Source organism: Odocoileus virginianus, chromosome 30 (assembly GCF_023699985.2).
Source record: "Odocoileus virginianus isolate 20LAN1187 ecotype Illinois chromosome 30, Ovbor_1.2, whole genome shotgun sequence".
In the NCBI taxonomy this organism is placed as follows: Eukaryota; Metazoa; Chordata; class Mammalia; order Artiodactyla; family Cervidae; genus Odocoileus; species Odocoileus virginianus.
In genome coordinates this window covers 14,354,227-14,380,852 of record NC_069703.1, presented here as the reverse complement: position 1 = coordinate 14,380,852, position 26,626 = coordinate 14,354,227, and the positions used below count along the sequence as shown (strand labels likewise).

Here is a 26,626-nt window from a genome sequence, read left to right as displayed (position 1 = left end):
AACTGTTAGAGGAGACTAAATGCAGTGTTAAGGATAATGTATCTGTGGCCAAAAAAAGGGTAAAAAGGGAAACACTCTAAATAAGACACCAATCTCTATGTAGCTCTGACACAAAGGCAGAAGTCAGTTCACTATAAACAGAAAATTGCAATATGTTTCAGGAAATTTTAATTTTTCTTTTATTTTGTTTCAATTGCATACTTAACAAGCAATAAAAAGATCTGATACAATCCAGTTGTTAGTATTCTTTGAAAACTGATTACAAACCAAATTTCTTTCATCCAAATATAGTGGGAAGAATAATTTTTAGCCTCCTGTTACATGTCAGACACTGAAGTTAATGTGTCATTTCATCTAATCCTTATACTATCACCCTAAGGTGACAGCTCTTATTACTAGTGTTTTACAGAAGAGGAAATTAACTTTCACGGAGCCTGTAAAATGATAAAATCAGGGTTGAACACAGATCTGTCAGCGAGCCCAAGTGCTTACCCATGATGGTATACTGCGTGCGCATGCTCAGTCAGTCATGTCTGACTCTGCAACCCCATGCACTGTACCTGCCAGGCTCCTCTGTCTGTGGGATTGTCCGGGCAAGGATACTGGAGTGGGATGCCATTTCCTACTCCAGGCGATCTTTCTGACCCAGAGATCAAACCCACATCTCCTGTGTCTCCTGCATTGGCGGGCAGGTACTGTGCCGCCTGGGAAGTCAATGATGTTATATTACCCATTAGAAATTAAGGCTGAAAGCAATTCCTACATGCAAGTCTCTTGATTATTATAGGGTGTTTTAGGGTGTGGTTCTTTCTCTGGACAGTCTTTACTCTTTTGTATTCCCACAAACTTTTTGAAATGAAAACTCACTGAGAAAGAGTCCTAGATCTTCTTTTGTACAGAGCAAGAAAATGCTGATACTAGTGGGGTTTTGTCGTCCCTGTCTTTTTCTTTTTTTAAGTACGCATTTCAACCCACTTGCATAACAAGCTATTTGTAGGAATTATGAGACAAAAAGTAGAAGTAGTCAATATAAGTATATTGAAGGACAATGTCTACATAAGACTACATAAAGTGCCGCTACAGTTTAGATTTATGCTACTCTATTGCCATCTTCTGGTTTTGTTCTGAAATGCATTTTATAAATGTTAATCTGGTTGTGCAGATAGGCTAGAAATATGTTCATAGCATTCTGTATCACAGAATGTGAATTCTAAAGGTTGCAACAGATAGTATAACTTTAGACTAAGCTCTTAATGTTTATGTATTAGTTTACTTATTTGTTGATGCATTTATGCATTCTTTGAACTTAATGCCCAGCATTATTGAGGGATCATAGCTGCATACAAGCTGGAAAACACTATCCATTATTATACTATGTGGTTCAGTCACTGAGTCATGTCTGACTCTTTGCAACCCCATAGACTGCTGCATTTCGGGTTTCCCTGTCCTTCACCATCTCCCAGAGATTGTCAAACTTATGTCCATTGAGTCAGTGATGCCATCCAACCATCTCATTCTCTGTCATACTCCTTTTCTCCTGCCTTCAATCTTACCCAGCATCAGGGTCTTTTCCAATGAGTCAGCTTTTTGCATCAGGTGACCAAAGTACTGGAGCTTCAGCTTCAGCTTCAGCATCAGTCCTTCCAATGATTATTCAGGGTTGATTTCCTTTAGGATGGACTGGTTGGATCTCCTTGCAGTCCAAGGGACTCTCAAGAGTCTTCTCCAACACCACAGTTCAAAAGCATCAATTCTTTGGCGCTCAGCTTTCTTTATGGTCCAACTCTCACATCCATACATATGTTTTAATATACTTAAAATATACTTAGAACTATACCTATAACACCATGCAATAAACTTAATCTATATATAGGATAACAAGACAGATCTGAAATCAAAACTTTTAATGCCTTAGAGTTGGCATATCTATACTACAAAGGAGGAAGCAAGTTAGTAACCTGCCAACTGAAGCTAACTATAATTCTACTTGGTTACATCTGCCTGGTGGATTTCATTTTAATTACTTACCAATATTCAAATATTAGGGTATTTATTATAAAAATTCTAATTTTTACATCTTCAAAAACTGGAAGATCGGCAATTGGGTGTACATTCCTGCCTGATAACAAGGAGCTAGACCTGAGTGGAGGCTGTCCTATTTGGCTGGGACACAGATTCCCAGTCTGCTTTGGTTGCCACTGTATCTCCCCATATAATCCATTTTATATGTAAAATTACTCTTTCTTCAATGTAATATTCAGTTCAGGTCAGTTCAGTTCAGTCACTCAGCCATGTCCAACTCTTTGCAATCCCATGGACTGCAGCATGCCAGGCCTCCCTGTCCATCACGAGCTCCCAGAGTTTACTCAAACTCATGTCCATTGAGTCAGTGATGCCATTAAACCATCTCATCCTCTGTCGTCCCCTTCTCCTCCTGCCCTCAATCTTTCCCAGCATCAGGATCTTTTCAAATGAGTCAGCTCTTTGCATCAGGTGGCCAAAGTATTGGAGTTTCAGCTTCAGAATCAGTCCTTCCAATGAACACCCAGGACTGATCTCCTTCAGGATGGACTGGTTGGATCTCTTTGCAGTCCAAGGGGCTCTCAAGAGTCTTCTCCAACACCACAGTTCAAAAGCATCAGTTCTTCGGCGCTCAGCTTTCTTTATAGTTCAACTCTTACATCCACACATGACTACTGGAAAAGACATAGCGTTGACTAGATGGACCTTTGTCGACAAAGTAATGTCTCTGCTTTTTACTATGCTCTCTAGGTTGGTCATAACTTTCCTTCCAAGAAGTAAGCGTCACTTAATTTCATGGCTGCAATCACCATCTGCAGTGGTTTTGGAGCCCCCCAAAATAAAGTCAGCCACTGTTTCCATTGTTTCCCCATCTATTTCCCATGAAATGATAGCACCGGATGCCATGACCTTAGTTTTCTGAAAGTTGAGCTTTAAGCCAAACTTTTCACTCTCCTCTTTCACTTTCATCAAGAGGCTCTTTAGTTCTTCTTCACTTTAACCATAAGGGTGGTGTCCTCTGCATATCTGAGGTTATTGATATTTCTCCCGGCAATATTGATTCCAGCTTGTGTTTCATCCAGCCCAGCCTTTCTCATGATGTACTCTGCATATAAGTTAAATAAGCAAGGTGACAATATACAGCCTTGACGTACTCCTTTTTCTATTTGGAACCAATCTATTGTTCCATGTCCAGTTTTAACTGTTGCTTTCTGATCTGCAAAGAGGTTCCTCAAGAGGTAGATCAGATGGTCTAGTATGCCAATCTCTTTAAGAATTTTCCACAGTTTATTTTGATCCACACAGTCAAAGGCTTTGGCATAGTCAATAAAGCAGAAATAGATGTTTTTCTGGAACTCTCTTGCTTTTTTGATGATCCATCAGATGTTGGCAATTTGATCTCTGGTTCCTCTGCCTTTTCTAAAACCAGCGTGAACATCTGGAAGTTCATGGTTCACATATTGCTGAAGCCTGGCTTGGAGAATTTTGAGCATTACTTTACTAGCTTGTGAGAAAAGTGCAATTGTGTGGTAGTTTGAGGGCAGGAATCACTTAGAAGAAATGGGGTAGCCATGATAGTCAACAAAAGAGTCCGAAATACAGTACTTGGGTGCAATCTCAAAAACAACAGAATGATCTCTGTTCGTTTCCAAGGCAAACCATTCAATATCATGGTAATCCAAGTCTATGCCCTGACCAGTAGTGTTGAAGAAGGTGAAGTTTAATTGTTCTATGAAGACCTAGAAGACCTTCTACAACTAACACCCCCCCCCCAAAAGATATCCTTTTGATTATAGGGGACTGGAATGCAAAAGTAGGAAGTCAAGAAACACCTGGAATAACAGGCGAATTTGGCCTTGGAGTACAGAATGAAGCAGGGCAAAGGCTAATAGAGTTTTGCCAAGAGAATGCATTGGTCAGAGCAAATACCCTCTTCCAACAACACAAGAGAAGACTCTACACATGGACATCACCAGATGGCCAACACCGATATCAGACTGATTATACTCTTTGCAACCAAAGATGGAGAAGCTCTATACAGTCAGCAAAAACAAAACAGAAGCTGACTGTGGCTCAGATCATGAACTCCTTATTGTCAAATTCAGACTTAAATTGAAGAAAGTGGGGAAAACCACGAGACCATACAGGTATGACCTAAATCAAATCCCTAACAATTATACAGTGGAAGTGAGAAGTAGATGTAAGGGACTAGACATGATAGAGTGCCTGATGAACTATGGACAGAGGTTTGTAACATTATACAGGAGACAGGGATCAACAACACCATCCCCAAGAAAAAGAAACACAAAAAATGAAAATGGCTGTCTGAGGAGGCCTTACAGATAGCTATGAAAAGAAGAGAAGTGAAAAGCAAAGGAGAAAAGGAAAGATATAGCCATTTGAATGTAGAGTTCCAAAGAATAGCAAGGAGAGATCACTTCCTCAGTGATATCAGTGCAAAGAAATCAATGCAATGAAATAGAGGAAAACAATATAATGGGAAAGACTAGAGATCTCTTCAAGAAAATTAGAGACACCAAGGGAACAGTTCATGCAAAGATGGGCTCAGTAAAGGACAGAAATGGTATGGACCTAACAGAAGCAGAAGATATTAAGGAGAGGTGGCAAGAATACACAGAAAAGCTGTACAAAAAGGATCTTCATGACACAGATAATCACGATGGTGTGATCACTCAGCTAGAGCCAGACATCCTGGAATGTGAAATCAAGTGGGCCTGAGGAAGCATCACTATGAACAAAGCTAGTGGAGCTGATGGAATTCTAGTTGAGCTATTTCAAATCCTAAAAGATGATGCTGTGAAAGTGTTTCACTCAATATGCCAGCAAATTTGGAACACTCAGCAGTAGCCAGAGGACTAGAAAAAGTCAGTTTTCATTCTAATCCCAAAGAATGGCAATGCCAAAGAATGTTCAATGTAATATTAAGACATATAAATACATATCATACATCCAATTCTAGTTCATCCTCTTAACTCTGGCATAGTCTTGTATTGTAGAACTATGACAGAGTATACATTCTTACATTATTTATTCTTTAAGTTATTACATTATTTATATATTATTTTATACTAATGAATATTTAGGATACTTCTAATTGTTCTCCTGTTTTAAACAATTCTTCAGTAAATATTCCTATAGAAAAAACTTTATCAGGACAAGTGATTTTTCTATAGCATAATGGATCTTAAACCTTAGTGTGCATCAGAATCACATGCAGGGCTGGTAAAAATACTGTTGATGAGCCCCACCCTCGAGGTTTTTCCTAATTCAAAGGGGCATACAGTCCTAATTCGAAGGAATCCTCATGACCCCATGGACTGTAGCCCTCCAGGCTCCTCCGTCCATGGGATTTTGCAGGCAAGAATACTAGAGTGGGTTGCCACTTCCTCCTCTAGAGTATCTTCCGGAACCAGTGAACAAGCCAGTAATTGAACCAGCATCTCCTACATCTCCTGCATTGGCAGGTAGATTCTTTACCGCAGAGCCACCTGGGAAACCATACAGTGAAAGTCGCTCAGTCATGTCTGACTCTGTGACCCTCTCAAGTATTCTCTCTCCAGGCCAGAATACTGGAGTGGGTAGCCTTGCCCTTCTCCAGGGGATCTTTCCAACCCAGGGGTCGAATCCAGGTCTCCTACTTGGCTGGCAGATTCTTTATCACTGAGCTTCCTGGGATTCAGAGGTGGGGACCTATAATTTGCATTTCTAACAGTTCTTCAACGACTCTGATGCTTCTGGTCACTTTAAGAACTATTCCTATACAATTTATACTGAGGAGTAGCCTCACTTCAAGATAAATATAACTTAAGTATTGCCACATTGCACTTCCAAAGACAGCATAACAATTGCTAGTCTCACTATCCATTTTTATACATTATTTCTGTTCAACATTTGGTACTGTCATATTTATAATGTTTGCCAGTTTTCAGGGCTTTAAATATTATCAAACTACAGTTTTAATTAACAGTTTTCTGGTTACTGATGAGTTTTACCATCTTTTAATGTATTTATTGGTCATTTGGTTTTTTCTCTCCTATAAATTGCCTAGTCATACCCATTGTCTATTTTGGAGAGGGTTGTTTGACATTTTCTTATTGATTCGTAGGAGTATTTTTAATATTCTGGGTAGTAATCCAGTATGTCTTTCATACATAGAATATTTCAGCTTTAACATAATAAAATGTATCAATCCTTCCCTTGAAGTGTTTTTAAGAATGTTTTAAGAAAATCTACTTTGAGACCATAAAGGTATTCTTCTCTTTTCTTCTAAATGTGCTATAGCATTTTTTTAATACCTGAAATTGATTTAGGAATAGTGTGAGCTAAGAATTCATTTTATTTTTCCATAGAGATAAAGACTTATCCAAGCAACATTTATGGAATAATTCACCTACTTCACATTACTTTTTCATGCCATCTCTGTCATATTCTGGGGTCTTCTTCGGTGGCTCAGTGGTAAAGTATCTGCCTGCAATGCAGGAGCTGCAAGAGATGCAGATTCGATCTCTGGGTCAGGAAGATACCTGGAGGAGGCAATGGCAACTGCCTCCAGTATTCTTCCCTGGAGAATTCCATAGACAGGGGAGCCTGGTGGGCTACAGTCCATAGGGTTGCAAAGAATCAAATACAACTGAAGTTACTTAGCACACACGCATTGCCATATATTAAGTTTGCATAAATAGGAAGGTATGTTTTGAAGCTAAGTTGTTCTCTTGGTCAATTTAATTATCTCATTAAAATTCACTTTCTTAATTAATATGATTTTGTAAGGCTCTCTCCCCACTTTGTCCTTCTTCAAAACTGTCTTGATTTTTCTTGATCCATTGTTATTTCATATATATTATAGAATTTTTGCTTTGATGGGAATTTTATTCAATTTACAAAATAATTTTGGAAAAAGAAACATTCACTCTTCTCAACCGGCAGTAGTAATCTTGGGTTTGGACTAACGATTAAATTCACAAGAAAAAATTGCCTTCATCAGCCCCAAGTTTACTGAATTTGAAGAAAGAATATACAATAGCCAACAATACAGACTGCGTGACAACAGAAGAAAACTTTGGTGACTAAGAGCTGGCCAATCAGACCATCAGCACTGGAGTCTTTCAGGTTTTATAAGCTCTTAAATCCTCAGGGAAAATGACTAATACCCATTGTTCAATGAAACTGCATTTCATCAGCATAATTGCTCATCAGTTGCAGGTTACATAATCAGCATAATTGCTCATCAGTTGCAGGTTACATAACAAAGTCTTGATAATAAAGAACAGGTGCTTGGTCTGTTACACAGTCGCCTATTTCACATTCCCATTTTCTGACTTGCTGATGTATAAGAGCCCAACTGAGTGTTCAGTGTTGATCTCATACTTTATGAGATCTTATGTCTAATAATTGGTTGCAGTAGTTTTTTGGGTTTTTCCATATAGGTAATCTTCATCTGCTAACAATAATTTTGGACTTCCCATTCAATCTTTAGAACTTTTATTTCTTCTCCTAATTTTATCACTCTAATGATTGGAATTTAATTTTAGATAAAAGTAATATTAGAAAGGAAATTAAGGAAATACTTGTGAGATTTTGACATTTATTGTAATATTTGCTGCAGATTATATTGCATACACCCCTTTATTGGGTTTAAGATTTCTGGGTTATTAAAAGGTTTTTATCATGATTAAAATTGGATTCTATCAAATTACCTTTTTATTCTTTATCATTTTTTACATTAATCCACTTTGTCTCATCTTGATATAGGTACATGACTTTCCACTGGTTCAGTCTTATCTAACATATTTATTATATTTTTACTTCCAAAGTCCCCAGGTTCTTAAGTGTTAAGTTTGTCTGCTACAAACAGCTTATAGCTGAATTTAAGTGTGTTTTTTTGGAGTTTATTATTATTGTTTTAATCCAACCAGATAATTTCTGTCTTTCAATTGGCAAGCTTAATTCACTTATATTTATTTCATAGGATGTCTTTCACATATTTGCATCTTCTTTCCATCAGTTCAAAATATTTTTTCTACTGCTTTTTCAAACCACTTGTTCATATATAGGAAGACTACCATTTCTGTACACTATTTTTTTCCTGCTACCTTACTAAATTATTGTATTGTATATAGAGTTACTTTACCTAATTTCTTAGGTGTTCAGATATAGAATAATATCTGCAATTATTTTCCCCTTTTCAACTTTTACATATATATTTTCTCTTGACTCCAGTAAAATATTAAATACTATGGCAATAATGGGTAACCTGGCCTTATTCTAACTTATAGCCATTCTTGTGGGTGCATATTTGAAATAACCCAAGTGAGTTCAGGCCAATAGTTATGAATCCTTAGGAGAATATTTTTCCCATACTCAAAGCCAAAGTTGAGATGTATGTTTCCTGATCACTTTCCTGCTTGGGCTTTGGGGCAAATTTTTTTCCTTTCTTTTAAATTGAGATATAATTACCTTTTAACATTATATTAGTTTTTTGTGTACAACACAAGGATTTGCTGCATGTATATATTGCAAAATGATCAGCACAATAAGTTAACATCCAGCACCACACATAGTTACAAGTTCTTTTTTCTTGTGATAACTTCTAAGATCTACTCTTCTAACAACAGCTGAATTTTTCTTTGTCTTTTCACTTAGATTTTAGCCCTTTAAGGGTTCCAGTTTAATGTAGGATCTTAGTTTCTGTCGACACCTTTTGGATAATCACTTAAACTCAAGGTCGGAGAAGTTCTAAATTGTCAAGGTCAGGGAAATTCCCTACCTGCTTCCAAAGGCAATGAAATTTCTGACGCCTACTTCCTGTCTTTTTCTCTTCATTTTCTTTTTCTTTTTTGGCTGCACCTGATCTTAGCTGTGGCATGTGGGATCTAATTGCCTGACCAAGGATCCAACCTGGGCACCCTGCTTTGGGAGCATGGAGTCAGCCACTGGATCACCAGGGAAGTCCCATATTTCCCTTTATTTTTGACAGCTGGGTTTTCATTGACTCTTCCATAAACTCAAGTATAATTTTTAACTTAACTTCAAAAATGTAATACATTACTATAGCATTAGAAATTTAATCAAAATTCTCTCTCACTCATGTTCACCATCCATTCAGTTTTCAGTACTACCCTTCCCCTCAGAAAAACCCACAGATAAGAACTATTGCTTCTTGTATATCTTGTCAGATTTTCTTCATACTTGCACAATCAAATACAAAATATATTCTACTTATCTCCCCTTGTTACTCAAATGGTAGCACACCACAGACATTATCCTGTATCTTCCCTTTTTTTCACTTAACAAATATATCTTAGAGATCTTTCCATATTATACATAGAATATGTCCTCATTTTTATACACCCATGACATATTGTATGACTGAATATAACTTAGCTACTCAATTCCATATATGTGCAATATTTACATATTCTTTTACTACAAACTATGTTACAAAGAATAGTTTATATATCGTTCACTTATCAGGTATGCAAGTATAGCTATAGGATAAATTCCCCCAAATTTCATTACTGGTCAAAAGGTATAGGTACTTGTGTGATTTTGATAGTTATTATTAACTTTTATTTCTTAAAGGTCATAACAATTTGCACTTCTCATCAACAATGTATATCTTAGTGATACTTCCTCTTACCAAAAGTCCATGGTGGAAAATTAACAGGAATAATTAGCTCTGAGTTTGGGCTCCTTCAGATTTCAGCACTCCTTACCAGTTTACATGTTGTTCTTCAATTGCTAAGTCATGTCATCTCTTTGAGACCCCATGGGCAGCAGCATACCAGGCTTCCCTATTCTCCACTGTCTCCCAGAGTTTGCTCAAATTCATGTCCATTGACTTGGTGATGCTATCTAACCAGCTCATCATCTACTGCCCTCTTCTCCTTTTGCCTTCAATCTTTCCCAGCATCAGGATTTTTTCTGATGAGGTGGCTCTTCACATCAGGTGACCAAATTATTGGAGCTTCAACTTCAGTATCAGTCCTTCCAATAAATATTCAGGGTTGATTTCCTTTAGGATTGACTGGTCTGATCTCCTTGCTATCCAACGGACTCTCAAGAGTTTTCTCTACCATCACAACTCAAAAGCATCAATTCTTCAGCACTCAGCCTTCTTTAAGGTCCAACTCTCACATCTGAGAGAGACTATGGGAAAAACTACAGCTTTGACTATACGGACCTTTATCAGCAAAGTGATGTCTCTGCTTTTTAATACTCTGTCTGGGTTGGTCACAGCTTGCAATGTACCCATGTAGTGGTCCCCTGCAACTTCAGGGCAGCATAGGTGGTGAGGATCCCTAAGTGAGGTCGATTCCCTGCCTAAGGAGTGGTGGCCTAATCTTGCAGGCTGCCTGTTTTCCAGGTTTCTGGATTCACTCAGCCTTCTGGCTGGAAGGCGACCAGGTCAGTGGGTGCAGGCAACACATGGTTATCTTATTTCTTGAGCATTTTCATGGCTTCTGCCACCTTGAGGGCAATTTGAGTTGTTCTGTTTCAAGGGTGTTAAGGTGTCCCTCCTCTCAGAGTTGGGGAATGGGTCTACCATAAGAAAGTGAAAGAAAGAAACTGAAAGTCACTCAGTCATGTCCGACTCTTTGTGACCTCATGGCCTATACAGTCCATGGAATTCTCCAGGCCAGAATACTGAAGTGGATAGACTTTCCCTTCTCCAGGGGATCTTCCCAACCCAGAAATAGAACTAATGTCTCTTGCATTGTAGGTGGATTCTTTACCAACTGAGATATCAGGTGAGGAAGGGGATAATGAGTGTTCTGAGCATAAAATAGACCTCAAACTCATCCTAAGAGACCCCAATCATTGGGGAAAGTAGAATCAACTAAGCCTTGAAATGGACTTTTGCCAAGCTGTGTCAGAAACTCAAGAAAATTGGATTAAGTTGCTTCTGATTACCCTGCTTTAAGGTTGGCCCCAAAGGATAAGTTAAAGTCAAGTGCATTTGAAATCATATGAGTGCACTCAATTTTAACTTATCCCTTAGCTTGATATGAGGGGCCAAATTCATATAGAGCAGGGCAATCAGAAGAAACTTAATCTGATTTTCTTGAGTTTCTGACACAGCTTGGCAAAAGTTCAAGGTTTAGTTGATTCTCTCTACTTTCCCCAATGATTGGAGTCTCTTAGGCTGAGTTCAAGGTCTATTTTATGCCAAGAACACTCATTATCCCCTTCCTCACTTGAGACACAAATTCTGAACCATTATCACTTTCTAGGGATCCAGGAAACCCAAACCTAGGAGTTATTTCTTTCAGTAATGCTTTAACCACTTCAGCTACCATTTGTCTTCTGAATGCTTCTCCAGACCATGAAAATGTGTCTACTAACACCAAGAGATACCTGCAATTGTCCAGTACTCTCAGGATGACAGTGAAATAAGTCTGCCAGTCTTCTCCAGGACATGTCTCTCTGGTCTGAATATGCCTCATCTGGGGAATTACCACGTGGGAGCTACTCTTAGTGGTAGTGTGTAAGATCTAGTTCCTAACCAAGGATCGAACCCAGCTCCTTGCATTGGGAATACAGTCTTAGCCACTGGACCACCAGGGAATTTTGGACAATTCTTCTTTCTTGCAGCTTGTTGAGTCATCAGTGGGGCTCATCAAGAAGCTCATTGTGAGAGGAAAGCCTTATATAATTGATTTGTTGAGATCATGGTAACTCCTGGCTTTATAAAAAGCATCATCAGTCAGGTAGCTGAATCATGCACCATCTGCACAAGGAACAACTACAACACCAAACACCCCCCCCCCCCCCACACACACACACACTGCCAGAAGCCCCCTACCATGTAAGGATCAATTGTAGTTAGAATCTTATAGTATATAGCCTTTGAAGATTGGCTTATTTCACTTAGTAATGGTAGCTCAGTCAGTAAAGAATCTACCTGCAGTGCAGGAACCTGGGTTTGATCCTGGGTTGGGAAGATCCCCTGGAGAAGGAAATGGCAAACCATTCCAGTATTCTTGCCTGGAAAATCCCACAGACAGATGAGTCTGGCGGGCTACAGTCCATGTGATCACAAGAGTCGGACATGACTTAGCAACTAAACCATCACCAATATGCATCTAAGTATCTTCCATGGCTTTTCATGGCTCAGTAGCTCATTTCTTTTTAGCACTAAATAATATTCTACTGTCTGGATGTAGCACAGTTTATTTATCCAGCCACCTACTGAAGGACATCTTGATTGCATCCAAGTTTTCAAAATTATGAATGAAACTGCTTTTAACATCCATATGCAGGTTTTTGTATAGACATAAGTTTTCAACTCCTTTGGGTAAATACCAAGAAATGTGACAGCTGGATTATATAATAAGAGTATGTTTAGTTTTTGTAATATGGAGAAGGCAATGGCACCCCACTCCTGTACTCTTGCCTGGAAAATCCCATGGATGGAGGAGCCTGGTGGGCTGCAGTCCATGGGGTCGCTAAGAGTCGGACACAACTGAAGTGACTTAGCAGCAGCAGCAGCAGTTTTGTAAGAAACTGTCATACTGTTTTCAAAAGTAGCAGTACCATTGTGTATTCTGACCAGCAAAGAATGAGAGTTCCTTTTGCTCCACATAGTCCGCAGCATTTGATGATGTTGGTGGTCTGGATTTTGGTCACTCTAGTAGGTTTGTAGTAGTATCTCATTGTCATTTTAATATAGGCACTTTTCATTGGATTTAAGGTCCACCTAGTTAATCCAGAATGATTTAATCTTGAAATCCTTAACAATTTCATCTGAAAATAATCTTTTCTCAAAGAAATTCACATTCACAGGTACCAGGGGTTACGACATGGACACATATTCTGGGAGACTACAGTTTAATCCACTGCCAACGCTATTGTATTTTAAAAGATCATTAGAGATAGATGACAAAGTAATACAGAGTTTTTGATAGTGGGACTGTAAAAGATAGTGATGTCTGTAATACAATGGAAGTATTATCACTAATATTTGATAACTGCATGCAGAAGTAAGAGAAATTAGCCCAAGGATTCAAGTCTAAGTGGGCTAGAGAGCAATAGTACATCAACATATTTGGGGAAGTTGCAGAGAAAGAGGAATAAAGGAAACGGTAAATTTGGTCTCGAACACACTTTATGGACTGATGAAGAAAAAAAATTTTTTTTAATTGAAATGGAAGGGGGATATATTGAAGATGTCTGTCTAGTTGACTTTGAAGTATAAAATCTTTATTTTGAATCTCGAATTTTCAGGAGTTGTATTTTGAATTTCATCTTGGGTCTGCAGAGTCAAATTTCTACCATACTTATCACTTTTATTCCAAAGATATGGTTCTTGGAAGATGAGTTTCTAGAAAAATTATTAGTATTTTGTTTCCATTAACAGAAACAATTATGTTCCACCACTATCATAATTATCTTGAAGAGTTCAATATCATGCAATTTCTTTAGGATATCAATAAGAAAATTAAAATTCAATTCAGTTCTAAGTTCATGCCATGTTTATTTTGTTAGAGTTTGATTACTTTCAGATGAGGTATCCGAGTATAAATTCTATTGTGAATCTCTACTGATTAAGGTGTTTTTCAAATCAGAACATCTCTACCACATGACCAGCAAGAGGAGAGGTGATTAATATTAGCTTTCTAAAAATAGATGCCTTTAGTTATGAATAGTTCTTTACATTTTACAGTGAAGATTGAGCAATTTCTTGCATGACACGTTTTCCTCTCTCCTACAGCTTCAATTAAAAGATGCTTGCTCCTTGAAAGTGTTAGGTGGTTAGAATAGGGGAAAGGAGTACAAAATGGTGGTGGCTAAAAGACAAAGAAAGGGAAAAGGCCATGAAAATGGAACAAAAGAAAACCTGCAGACGGGAGTGAGAACTTCAGGTGAAACAAACACTCCCCCTTCTTGGCTAGCCCAATTTGCATAGGGCAGGTTCAGAGGGGAGGAGACCAATGTACAAAAGGTGGAAGCCTAGAAGGATTGAGGCCTCTCCTTTGAGGTCAGCCTGCCTTCATGCCTCAAAGGTGTACTGCTGCTGCTGCTGCTAAGTCGCTTCAGTCGTGTCCGACTCTGTGCGACCCCATAGATGGCAGCCCACTAGGCTCCCCTGTCCCTGGGATTCTCCAGGCAAGAACACTGGAGTGGGATGCCTTTTCCTTCTCTGGACAAGAAGTCTAGTGTACCAGAAACCGGGACAACAAAAACAAGCTTGGTAGAAAGTTCACACGGCTCAGTCTCAGATTCCAGAAGGCCTCCAGTTATGAAAGGAGGTCCTCACCCCTATGGTTGGAAGCATATATGCCTAACAAAATCTTAATTCCTTTACAATCTTTCATTTCTTGTTTCCTTGAACCCCCTGTGAACAGGCAAGAGGCAGTGGATGCAACTGTGGGACTCTGGCAGGAGCTATTCTCCAGTGTGTCCCGAAGGCTCCACTCTCTGTTGTGCCCTATTAACTGTTACCCAAGTGGATGAGGGTTCTTCTGTCCTTCATCTTCTTTGTGCCAAGGATCAGGCCAATGAAAACTGTGAGCACAAGTCAGGTGTTTAGCAGATTTTCTGGCAGGTTATGAAGGGGATTCCTCAGCATGTTTTTCCCACTGCTTTTTCCTCCCATCCTTTAGCTCCTCTCCCATCTATGCCACTGCTTACAAAGTGTTGGGCAGGTCCTCATCTTTCCATTTCTTAACGTTGTGTTTGAAACTGTTTACCCAAGATTGGGACTCAAACCCACATGGCAGAGACTCTGTACTATGCGTAGTCACTGAGTTGTATCTGACTGGGACTTGAGCGCAGCCAAAACCCATGGTGCATGGTTTCAGGCCCTAATGAAGCTCAGGTTCTTGATGTCTTGTTGCAAAACAAACTCAGTGAGAGACACAGAAAGACATAAGAGGTAGATTTGTTTGGATTCATAGAGAAGCACACTCCACAGAGTCTGCGCCACTGCCGAGGGTGTATGCAGTGGCCATGAAATGTGGTGTGGTTAGCTTTTGTGAGCTGGGTAATTTCATATGCTAATGAGTTGGAGGATCACTCTAACAATTGGGGAACCACCCACTCCTTGGTCTTTTGATAGTGCCTTAGAACAGTTATGGTGCCTCTCCGTGTGCCACTTAGCTTGCAGATTGAGAATCTAAGACTAAAACAAGAAAGTTTCGTTGAATTTGACTTGTCTTCCATCTTGGAACCATTTGATTTTAATTGCTTTATGTTATGCCCTTCGGCTATGTCATTCTTTCAAAAGTTGTTCCCTGCCCCCTTCCCTCCTGTTTCATGCTCTTTTCCTGAGCCACATCTGGGCTCACAATGTTGCCTCTACAATCTTCTGAAAGGTCAACCAGAAATAGCTAGCCCTTAGGAGGGAAATATTGTATAATATCTAATCCCTCTAGAGATTTAGGCCTTCATCTTCCATGTTCCCTACAACATGTGTGTCAACAGCACCTCTCAGTGGACCCACTAGGGCAGATGACAGGCACACAATGCCTGCTAGAAGTCCACCTGTTGGTGGCATCCCTTCAAGGGCAATTGGCTTCCAGGGATAATGTTTGCCACTTTGGGTGTTAGCCCTGAAGGCCATTTGGGCCCAAACCCTTACCACCCTTCTCCTAAAGTTACAAACATACCCCTGGATCAAATCTCCACTCCACTTTTATGGAACATCTGGTCTGTTGCCTCTTATTGATTTGTTCTTTCGCCACTTACTAACTCCTACAACCAGGATCATGTCCCTTGTAGACAACATCGCTCCACCCCACTTATTATTAAAATACTCTTAATGCCCCTAATAGGACCAAATAACCCACTCCTTTGTCATTATTTCTGTTATTACCTAAAGTGGGTCTATGATGATGAAATGTTCACTATTGGAAACACCCTAAACTGCTCTTATGGAGGACGAGGGGAGGAAATCAGTGACTTACATTCCTCAGAACAATAAGAGGATAAGGCTTATGGCTGCTTCACCAGGTTCCCAATCTCAGGGCACAGGCTTGGATTGCTTTACATCATATCTATTCCCATCCATTGTGAACAGACCAGCAATGAGTTAAGATTACAACCCCTTAATCCTCCCCAGCACTGGTCATGCTGGAGAACTTGGGGATGCACAACTCCAGTATGGGGTTCCAAGGAGATCGACCTGCCTCGACCTGCCAAGGGATCTGGTCCTACAAAGTTTGTCACGCCTCAACCTGCTCTGGGATCCACCAGTCCGAGGGTTCCAGGAGGTTGACATGCCTCGACTTGACCAGGGACCCAATTCTCAGGAGGCCTACATGTCTCACCCTGCCCAGGGATTTGATCTTCAGGAAGTTGTCATGCCTCAGCCTCCCTGGGGATCTGCACCCTGACCCAAGGATGCCTGGCTCTCAGATTACAACAGTACTGAGTAGGATACGTTTCAGAAAGACTCATTCCTAAGGAAGTCCACCCATGGAAACAGGAGGAGGCCTATTAGTTGTGGGACTGTGCCTAGTCTCAGCAGTAGTTCAGGAGCCCAACGAGAACCCCACTGCTTTTCTGGAAAGGCTAAAAGAGACCCTCCAAAGTTTACCAATCTGGACTTAGACTCTTACAAGGGACAGGTGATTTTAAAGGACAAATTCCTCTCCCAATGTGCAAAAGACATCAGGATAAAGTTACAACAGCTACAGTATCAGGACCCTGTTGCCTCTTTAGATGAGATTGTCCAGATAGTCACCAATATCTTTTATAACAGAGAACAGGAGAGGGAGGCCAAGGCCCAGGAAAGGGAGAGAAGGAAAGAGACAAGGTATGCCCAGATGCTGGCCGCCCTCCAGGGAAGCCATATGGCACACCACAAGTCCTTGAAGAATAAGGCATGAGGCAAATGCCTAATCCCTAGATAGGCTGGACAATGGGCCAACAAGTGTCCAAATTGTAACAAGCCTCCTAAAATGCCTGGCTACAAATGCCATCAGTTGGGACATTGGTCAACACTGTACCCTTGGCACCCAGGAGCCTCAAGATCAAGTGCCAAGCCTTCCCTCACAATTGTTTAACAGGACCGAAACAGCCCACTCCAGCCAGCCTGCCTGTCACAGATAACCATCACGGGACTTGAGTCAAGGGTGCAACTGGATGTGGCAGCTAGGTTTGAGAATTTCTTGGTTCACACAGGGGCTACCTACTCTGTCTTGACCTCCTACTCCAGAGCCTTCTCCTCCAAAACCAGTACCATTTCGGGTGCTACAGGGAAAACAATTACAAAGCCTGAACACTTCTTTGTTGCTGGGATGGACAAATATTTTCCCACCAGTTTCTGGTGTCCTACTCCCTTATTGGAAATAGATCTTTTGAAATCTTGTAGCTATTGCAGTCCTGATAGAAGATGTTTTAAAACTCTCTCTTGGGGGCAAACTAACTATTTTTACCAGCCACCAAGTGAAACAGCTTCTGAATGGGAGAGGCCACTTATGTCTAATCAAAGGATCCTCAGATATCAAGCAGTGCTGATGAAAAATCCAGGCCTGACTATATCTGTTTGTGAGGCTCTTAACCCAACTACCCTCCTGCCTACTCCCAAGGGCTCTCTTCCCTTTCATTCTTGCTTAGAAACTTTGGACTACTGGCCAAACCCCAGGAGGGATTGTCAGAAGATCCTCTGACCAACTCTGATGAAATCTGGTACACTGAATGAAGCAGATTTGTCTTGAATGGAAAAAGAAGAGCTGGATATGCAGTAGTCTCCAATTTTGAGACCATAGAGGCTAAACCTTTTTCATCAGGTACTTCAGCCCATTTAACTGAGCTCATAGCCCTAACTCGAGGTTTATAGCTGGAAAAAGGAAAAAGAGTAGCCATTTACACTGACTCCAAGTATGCCTTTCTGGTGCTACATGCACATGCTGCTATTTGGAAAGAAAGAGGCCACTCCAAGGTCCCCAATCAAGTATGGTGATCAAATCCTTAGGCTCTTGGATGTAGTCCATCTGCCTGCTGAGGTTTCAGTCTCCCGTTGTAAAGGACACCAAAAAGGAAGCATGCAAGTGGCACAATCAGGCAGCTAAGAGAGCAGCATTACAGAGTAATGACCTGAAAGGGCTTGCCACCTTAGTTCCACAGACTAGTTTGCCAGAAACACCTTCATATACTGAAGGTGAGACTCTTAAAGCTAACAGTGAGGGTTTTCAAGATCATATGAGGTGGTTCCAAAAGGAGGAACCACTTTTTCTGCCCGGGAACCTTCAATGGAAGTTGGTTAACACCTTACAGTTCATCACTCATTTAGGGGAGAAGGCCCTCCAAAGATTACTAGAAAGGTCTTTCAGAGGAACAGGCCTCCAAACGACTATAAGGCAAGTGGTCTCCTCTTGTCCCATGTGCCAATTAAACAACCCCCAAGGAGCTTGAAGACCCCAGTTGGCCCAGCCTGTGCAATGGCATGGGACCTACCCAGGAGAGGATTGGCAGATGGACTTCACCCAGATGCCAATTTCTCAATGGTATAAATACCTATTAGTCATGATAGATTCATTCACAGGATGGATTGAAGGCTTTCCCACCCGGACTGAGAAGGCTGAACAGGTGGTAAAAAAAATTAAAAAAAAAAAAAAAGCTGATCCATGAAATTATTCCAAGATTTGGTCTGCCCAGGTCATTACAAAGTGACAATGGGACATAATTTACTTCTAAGGACACCCAAGGGGTCTCCAAAGCATTGGTCATTACTTATTACTTCCATTGTGCCTGGAGGCCTCAGTCTTCAGGAAAAGTAGAAAGACCCAACCAATTCTTAAAATCCGTGATAAAAATGATAACCCAGGAGACCTCCCTCTGTTGGAAGGAGGCTTTACCAATAGCTCTCCTCCACACCCATATTGCCCCTAAGGAACAGGTTGGTCTTAGTCCTTATGAGATGCTATATGGAGGCCTTTTGTTTATGTCAATGACCTCTTCCTAGATGTAAAGGCTCAGACCCTCTGGTCTTATATCAAGACCATTGGGCAATTCCAACAAGATATATGCATGTAGGGTGTCAACCAGGACCCAAAAGATTCTAAACAGCCACCACTATATATGCTCAATAACCTCAGATATGCAGACGACATCACCCTTATGGCAGAAAGTGGAGAAGAACTAAAGAGCTTCTTGATAAAAGTGAAAGAGGAGTGAAAATGTTGGTTTAAAATTCAACATTCAGAAAACTAAGATCATGGCCTCAGGTCCCCTCACTTCATGGCAAACAGATGAGGAAACGATGGAAACAGTGACAGACTTTATGTTTTGGGGGATCCAAAATCACTGCAGATGGTGATTGCAGCCATGAAAATAAAATATGCTTACTCCTTGGAAGAAAAGTTATGACCAACCTAGACAGCATATTAAAAAGCAGAGACATTACTTTGTCATCAAAGGTACATCTAGTCAAGGCTATGGTTTTTTCCAGTAGTTGGGTATGGATGTGAGAGCTGGACTATAAAGAAAGCTAAGTGCTGATGAATTGATACTTTTGAACTGTGGTGTTGGAGAAGACTTTTGAGAGTCCTTTGGACAACAAGGAGATTGAACTAGTCCAACCTAAAGGAAATCAGTCCTGAATTTTCATTGCAAGGACAGATGGTGAAGCTGAAACTCCAATACTCTGGTCATCTGATGTGACATACTGACTCACTGGAAAAGATCCTGATGCTGGGAAAGACTGAAGGCAGGAGAAGAAGATGACAGAGGATGAGATTGTTGGATGGCATCACCAACTCAATGGACATGAGTCTGAGTAAACTCCAGGAGTCAGTGATGAGAGGGAGGCCTGGTGTGCTGCAGTGCATGGAGTCACAAACAGTCAGACATGACTAAGTGACTGAACTGAACTGAACTGATATGCTCCAGGGACTCAAGTCTTAATTAAAGTCTGGAAAGATGGGTCTCCAAAGGCTCAACTCCAGCCTACACAGAAGGACCTCTACCCTGTAATACTTTCTACTCCCACAGCAGTCAAGGTACCAGGACATGACTCCTGGATTCACTACTCACAAGTCAAACTGTGGAAGAAAACAGAAGAGGACATTCAATACACCTGTCAATAAGCTGCAACATGCAGTGCCAGTTGAACAAGGATATATAAAACTACACGCAACCACAGAAAATATCACTCAACCTTATATGGACACCACTATAAGGACTCTGAGGCTTGAGACTAGCAAGAGGGGGAGGTCCAGTGCCCCTTGCCATCCCAGCTCAACAGGAAGTAGCCAGAGATACCTCAACAGCCCTACTCCCAAAGAAATGGACCTCCCAATTCTTGAGGGGGGAATGTTAGGTAGCTAGAATAAGAAAAAAAAGAGTACAAAATGGTGGTGGCTAAAAGACAAAGAAAGGGGAAAGGTCTTGAAAATGGAACAAAAGAGAAGCCCTGGACCAGAGTGAAACTTCAGGTGAAACTTACACTCCCCCTTCTTGGCTAGCCCAATTTGCATAATACAGGCTCAGTGGGGAGACCAGTGTATAAAAGGAAGAAGTTTATAAGGATTGAGGCCTCTCCTTTGGGGTCGGCCTGCCCTCACACCTCGAAGGTATACTATCCTTTGCTTAATAAAACTGAGCTGTAACAGAATTGTAACACTGGTCCACCATTTCGAAGTTTCGCTGCAGCAAGACAGAACCGAGGATATTACACCCTCCCCTGAGAAAAGAACAATTTTTGAAATTAAAAGAAGCTTGCTCCTTAGAAGAAAAGCTATGACAAACCTAGACAATATTAAAAAGCAGAGATGGGGGGGGGGGTGCTTCTAAGATGGCGGAGGAATAGGGTGAGGAGATCACTTTATCCCCCACAAATTCATCAAAAGATCAATTGAATGCTGAGCAAATTCCACAAAACAACTTCTGAACACTGGCAGAGGACACCAGACACCCAGAAAGGGAGCCCATTCTCTTCAAAAGGAGGTAGGACAAAATATAAAAGACAAAGAGACAAAAGAGTTAGGGACAGAGACCCGTCCTGCGGAGGGAGTCGTGAAGGATGAGAAGTTTCCAAACACCAGGAAACTCTCTCACTGGCGGGCCTGTGGGGAGGTTTGGAATCTCAGAGGGTAACATAACTGCGAGAAAAAACAAAAACCCCACAGATTACATGCCTAACTGCAACTCCCAGTGGAGAAGTAGCCGAGACGCTTGCCTCCTCCAGCAGCAAGCAGGGGCTGAACAGGAAGGCGCAGGCTGCGTGCTTAGGGACTGGGCCTGAATGCCCTGTGGACAATCTCAGGGAGCTAACATGAGATAGAAACCCAAACTGTGGGATAGCCAGAGAGAGAAAAAAAAGAGAGTGAGAGAGAGAACTTTCCTGTGAAAAGCTCTAACTTAAGGCACTGCCAGGCCTGCTCACAGAACAAAGGACTGAACGAATACCAGAGGAGAGCTAGCCAGCTGTGGACCGGCCACTCACCCACCGGAGGCAGAGAGGCAGGCAGGCTGCAGCCAGAGCTGGAAGGTGAGGGGCAATCTCGGCCCCAGAGATGGCATCCTCTACCAAACTGCGAGCAGGCCCCCAGTTGCTGACCAAGTCTTCCTGGGATCCTGGATGGTGACATGCTCCAGGAGGGTCGCAGTCAGAGATCAGCTCCCCAGAGGAGACACACGGCACACCTGAGACAGCACTGTCACTCCGCACCCAGGAAACTGAGTGGCTGGGACCGGGGAGGTGATAAGGTGCACCGCCCACATGGGGAGTGTGTGCTCGCCAAGCACCTGGTCGCCTGAGCTCCTCGGACCTAGGAAGGGCACAAAGCACAGACCCAACTGAGTCTGTGCCTTTGGGGAGTACACAAGGACCTGAACCTGAGCAGTTTAGACCTGGGAAGTGCACACAACTCAGGGCCCGCTTTAGACAGTTCCCCTGCACAGCAACCTGGAGCCCGAGCAGTGTAGACCGGGAAAGCACACACGCTGTGAGCAGGGGCAAACCCAGTGTGGCCCAAACACTGCGAGCACTCCCCACACGTGCCAGTGATACTTGTTTGCAGTGCTCCTCCCGAGCCTACATAAATAACCACCTTTGCCCCCTTGTGTCAGGGTGGAAATTAGGCACTGAAGAGACTTGTAAACAGAGGAAGCCAAAATAAACAAAGAAGAGGGAACCGCTCTGCAAGTGACAAATGCAACAGATTAAAACTCCGTACTTAGCACTGACTACATTGGAAGGGGCCTATAGACCTTGAGAATTATAAGCTGGAACAACAAACTATCTGAAACTGAACTGACCCCACACAGTCCTCAACAGCTTCAGAGAAATACATAGGTATATTTTACTATTATCATTTTTTTAATTTTTTAATTTTTAAGTTCTTTATTATTCCTTTCATTTTCATTTTTATAACCTACTATTACCTTGCCAAAAAAAAGACCCTATTTTTTTAAAGCAAATTTCATATATATATTTTTTATAATTTTTGTGATTTTGCTTTGCTTTTTAAATATTGTATTTTTGAGAATCTAACCTCTAGATTTTTAAGCTTTGCTTTTTGGTATTTGTTATCAACTCTGTACCTTTAAGAATCCAATCATCAGTACCCATTTTTAACTAAGAGTGTGATTACTGGCTTGATTGCTGTCTCCCCTTTTGACTCTCGTTTTTCTCCCCCAGGTCACCTCTATCTCCTCCCTCCCCCTTCTTTTCTCTACCTAACCCTGTGAATCTCTTTTGGTGTTCCAGGCTGTGGAGAACACTTAGGGAACTGATTACTGGCTAGATTTGTCTCTCTCCTTTTGACTCCCCATCTTCTCCTCCTGGTCACCTCTATCTCCCTCTACCCTCTTCTCTTCTCCACGTAACTCTGTGAACTTCTCTGGGTGTCCCTCTCACTGTGGAGAATCTTTTCACCATTAACCTATATGTTTTAACATCAGTGCTGTATAGATGGAGAAGTCCTGAGGCTACTGTAAGAATAAGACTGAAATCCAGAGGTGAGAGGCTTAAATCCAAAACTTGAGAACACCAGAAAACTCCTGACTCCAGGGAACGTTAATTGACAAGAGTTCATCCAAAAGCCTCCATACCTTCACTGAAACCAAACTCCACCCAAGAGCCAACAAGTTTCAGAGAAAGACATACCAAGCTAATTCTCAAACAATGCAGGAACATAATCTTGAGTATTAAAATACAGGCAGCCAAAAGTCACACCAAACCCATAGACACCTCAAAACTCACTACTGGACACTTCATTGCACTCCAGGGAGAAGAGATCCAGCTCCACCCACCAGAACACCAATGCAAGCTTCCCTAACCAAGAAACCTTGACAAGCCACTAGTCCAATCCCACCCATAGGGAGGAACCTCCACAATAAAGAGGAACCACAAACGTCCAGCATACAGAATGGCCACCCCAAACACAGCAATCTAAACAAGATGAAAAAGCAAAGAAATATTCAGCAGGTAAAGGAACATGATAAATGCCCACCAAACCAAACAAAAGAGGAGGAGATACAGAGTCTACCTGAAGAAGAATTCAGAATAATGATAGTAAAAATGATCTAAAATCTTGAAAACAAAATGGAGTTACAGATAAATAGTCTGGAGACAAGGATTAAGAAGATGCAAGAAATGTTTAACACGGACCTAGAATAAATTAAAAAGTCAATCAATAATGAATAGTGCAATAACTGAGATAAAAAACACTCTGGAGGAACCCAACAGTAGAATAACTGAGGCAGAAGATAGGATAAGTGAGGTGGAAAATAGAATGGTTGAAATAAATGAAACAGAGAGGAAAAAAGAAAAAAAGAATTAAAAGAAATGAGGACAACCTCAGAGACCTCTGGGACAATGTTAAACACTCAAACATTTGAATCATAGGAGTCCCAGAAGAAAAAGACAAAAAGAAAGGCCATGAGAAAATACTTGAGGAGATAATAGCTGAAAACTTCCCTAAAATGGGGAAGGAAATAGCCACCTAAGTCCAAGAAACCCAGAAAGTCCCAAACAGGATAAACCTAAGGCAAAACACCCCCAGACACATATTAATCAAGTTAATGAAGATCAAACACAATGAACAAGTATTAAAAGCAGCAAGGGAAAAACAACAAATAACACACAAGGGGATTCCCATAAGGATAACAGCTGATCTTTCAATAGAAACCCAGGCCAGAAGGGAATGGCAGGACATACTTAAAGTGATGAAAGAGAAAAACCTACAGCCAACATTACTGTACCCAGCAAGGATCTCATTCAAATATGAAGGAGAAATCAAAAGATTTACAGACAAGCAAAAGCTGACAGAATTCAGCACCACCAAACCAGCTCGTCGACAATTGCTAAAGGATCTTCTCTAGATAGGAAACACAGAAAAGGTTTATAAACTTGAACTCAAAACAACAAAATAAATGGCAACGGGATCATACTTATCAAATATTACCTTAAATGTAAATGGATTGAATGCCCCAACTAAAAGACAAAGACTGGCTGAATGGATACCAAAACAAGACCCCTATATATGCAGTTTACAAGAGACCCGCCTCAAACCAAGGGACACATCCAGACTGAAAGTGAAGGACTGGAAAAAGATATTCCACACAAATGGAGACCAAAAGAAAGCAGGAGTAGCAATACTCATATCAGATAAAATAGACTTCAAAATAAAGGCTGTGAAAAGAGACAAAGAAGGACACTACATAATGATCAAAGGGTCAATCCAAGAAGAAGATATAACAATTATAAATATATGTGCACCCAACATTGGAGCACCGTAATATGTAAGGCAAATGCCAACAAGTATGAAAGGGGAAAATTAACAGTAACACAATAATAGTGGGAGACTTTAGTACCCCACTCACACCTATCGATAGATCAACTAAACAGAAAATTAGCAAGGAAACACAAACTTTAAATGATACAATGGACCAGTTAGACCTAATTGATATCTATAGGAAATTTCACTCTAAAACAATGAATTTCACCTTTTCCTCAAGTGCACGCAGAACATTTTCCAGGACAGATCACATCCTGGGCCATAAATCTAGCCCTGGTAAATTAAAAAAAGTTGAAATCATTTCAAGCTCTTCTCTGATCACAAAGAGGTAAGATTAAATGTCAACAACAGAAAAAAACTATTAAAAATACAAACATATGGAGGCTAAACAACACACTTCTGAATAACCAACAAATCACAGAAGAAACCAAAATATGCATAGAAACAAATGAAAATGAAAACACAGCAACCCAAGACCTATGGGCTTCACTAAAAGCAGTGCTAAGGGGAAGGTTCATGGCAATACAAGCTTACCTCAAGAAACAAGAGAAAAATCAAATAAATAACCTAACTCTACACCTAAAGCAACTAGAAAAAGAAGAAATGAAGAACTCCAGGGTTAGTAGAAGGAAAGAAATCATAAAAATTAGGGGAGAAATAAATGGAGGGGGAAAAAAGGAGATCACAGCAAAAATCAACAAAGCTAAAAGCAGGTTCTTTGAGAAGATAAATAAAATAGACAAACCATTAGCCAGACTCATCAAGAAAAAAAAGGGAGAAGAATCAAATCAACAAAATTAGACATGAAAATGGAGAAATCACAACAGACAACACAGAAATACAAAGGATCATAAGAGACTACTATCATCAACTATATGCCAATAAAATGGACAACTTGGAAGAAATGGACAAATTCTTAGAAAAGTTTAACTTTCCAAAACTGAACCAGGAAGAAACAGAAAATCTTAACAGACCCGTCACAAGCACAGAAATCAACAATGGAATCAGAAATCTTCCAGCAAACAAAAACCCAGGACCAGACAGCTTCACAGCTGAATTCTACCAAAAATTTAGAGAAGAGCTAACACCTATCCTACTCAAACTCTTCCAGAAAATTGCAGAGGAAGGTAAACTTCCAAACTCATTCTATGAGGCCACCATCACCCTAATACCAAAACCAGACAAAGATGCCACAAAAAAGAAAACTACAGGCCAATATCACTGATGAACATAGATGAAAAAATCCTTAACAAAATTCTAGCAAACAGAATCCAATAACATAATAAAAAGACCATACATCATGACCAAGTGGGCTTTATCCCAGGGATGTAAAGATTCTTCAATATTTGCAAATCAATCAATGTGATACACCACATTAACAAATTGAAAGATTAAAAACCATATGATTATCTCAGTAGATGCAGAGAAAGCCTTTGACAAAATTCAATACCCATTTATGATTAAAAAACAAAAAACAAAAAACCTCTCCAGAAAGCCGGCATAGAAGGAACATACCTCAACATAATAAAAGCCATATATGATAAACCCACAGCAAACATTTTCCTAAATGGTGAAAAATTGAAAGCATTTCCCCTAAAGTCAGGAACAAGACAAGGGTGCCCACTCTCACCACTACTATTCAACATAGTTTTGGGAGTTTTAGCCACAGCAATCAGAGAAGAAAAAGAAATAAAAGGAATCCAGATTGGAAAAGAAGAAGTAAAACTCTCACTGTTTGCAGATGACATGATCCTCTACATAGAAAACCCTAAAGACTCCACCAGAAAATTACTAGAGCTAATCAATGAATATAGTAAAGTTGCAGGATATAAAATTAACACACAGAAATCCCTTGCATTCCTATACACTAACAATGAGAAAGCAGAAAGAGAAAT

The 26,626-nt window shown here is 40.6% G+C and overlaps 1 long non-coding RNA gene across 2 annotated transcripts in view; it reads right to left on the bottom strand.

Annotated features, from left to right (window-relative positions):
* The window catches only part of LOC139032175 (uncharacterized), a 159,819-nt gene extending 138,175 nt beyond the window's left edge, over positions 1 to 21,644 (bottom strand). For both annotated transcript variants that reach the window (XR_011484690.1, XR_011484689.1), the window contains exon 1: positions 21,438 to 21,644. This is a non-coding gene — a long non-coding RNA (uncharacterized lncRNA). The remainder of the gene's footprint in view (positions 1 to 21,437) is intronic.
* Between the last annotated feature and the right edge of the window lie 4,982 nt (positions 21,645 to 26,626).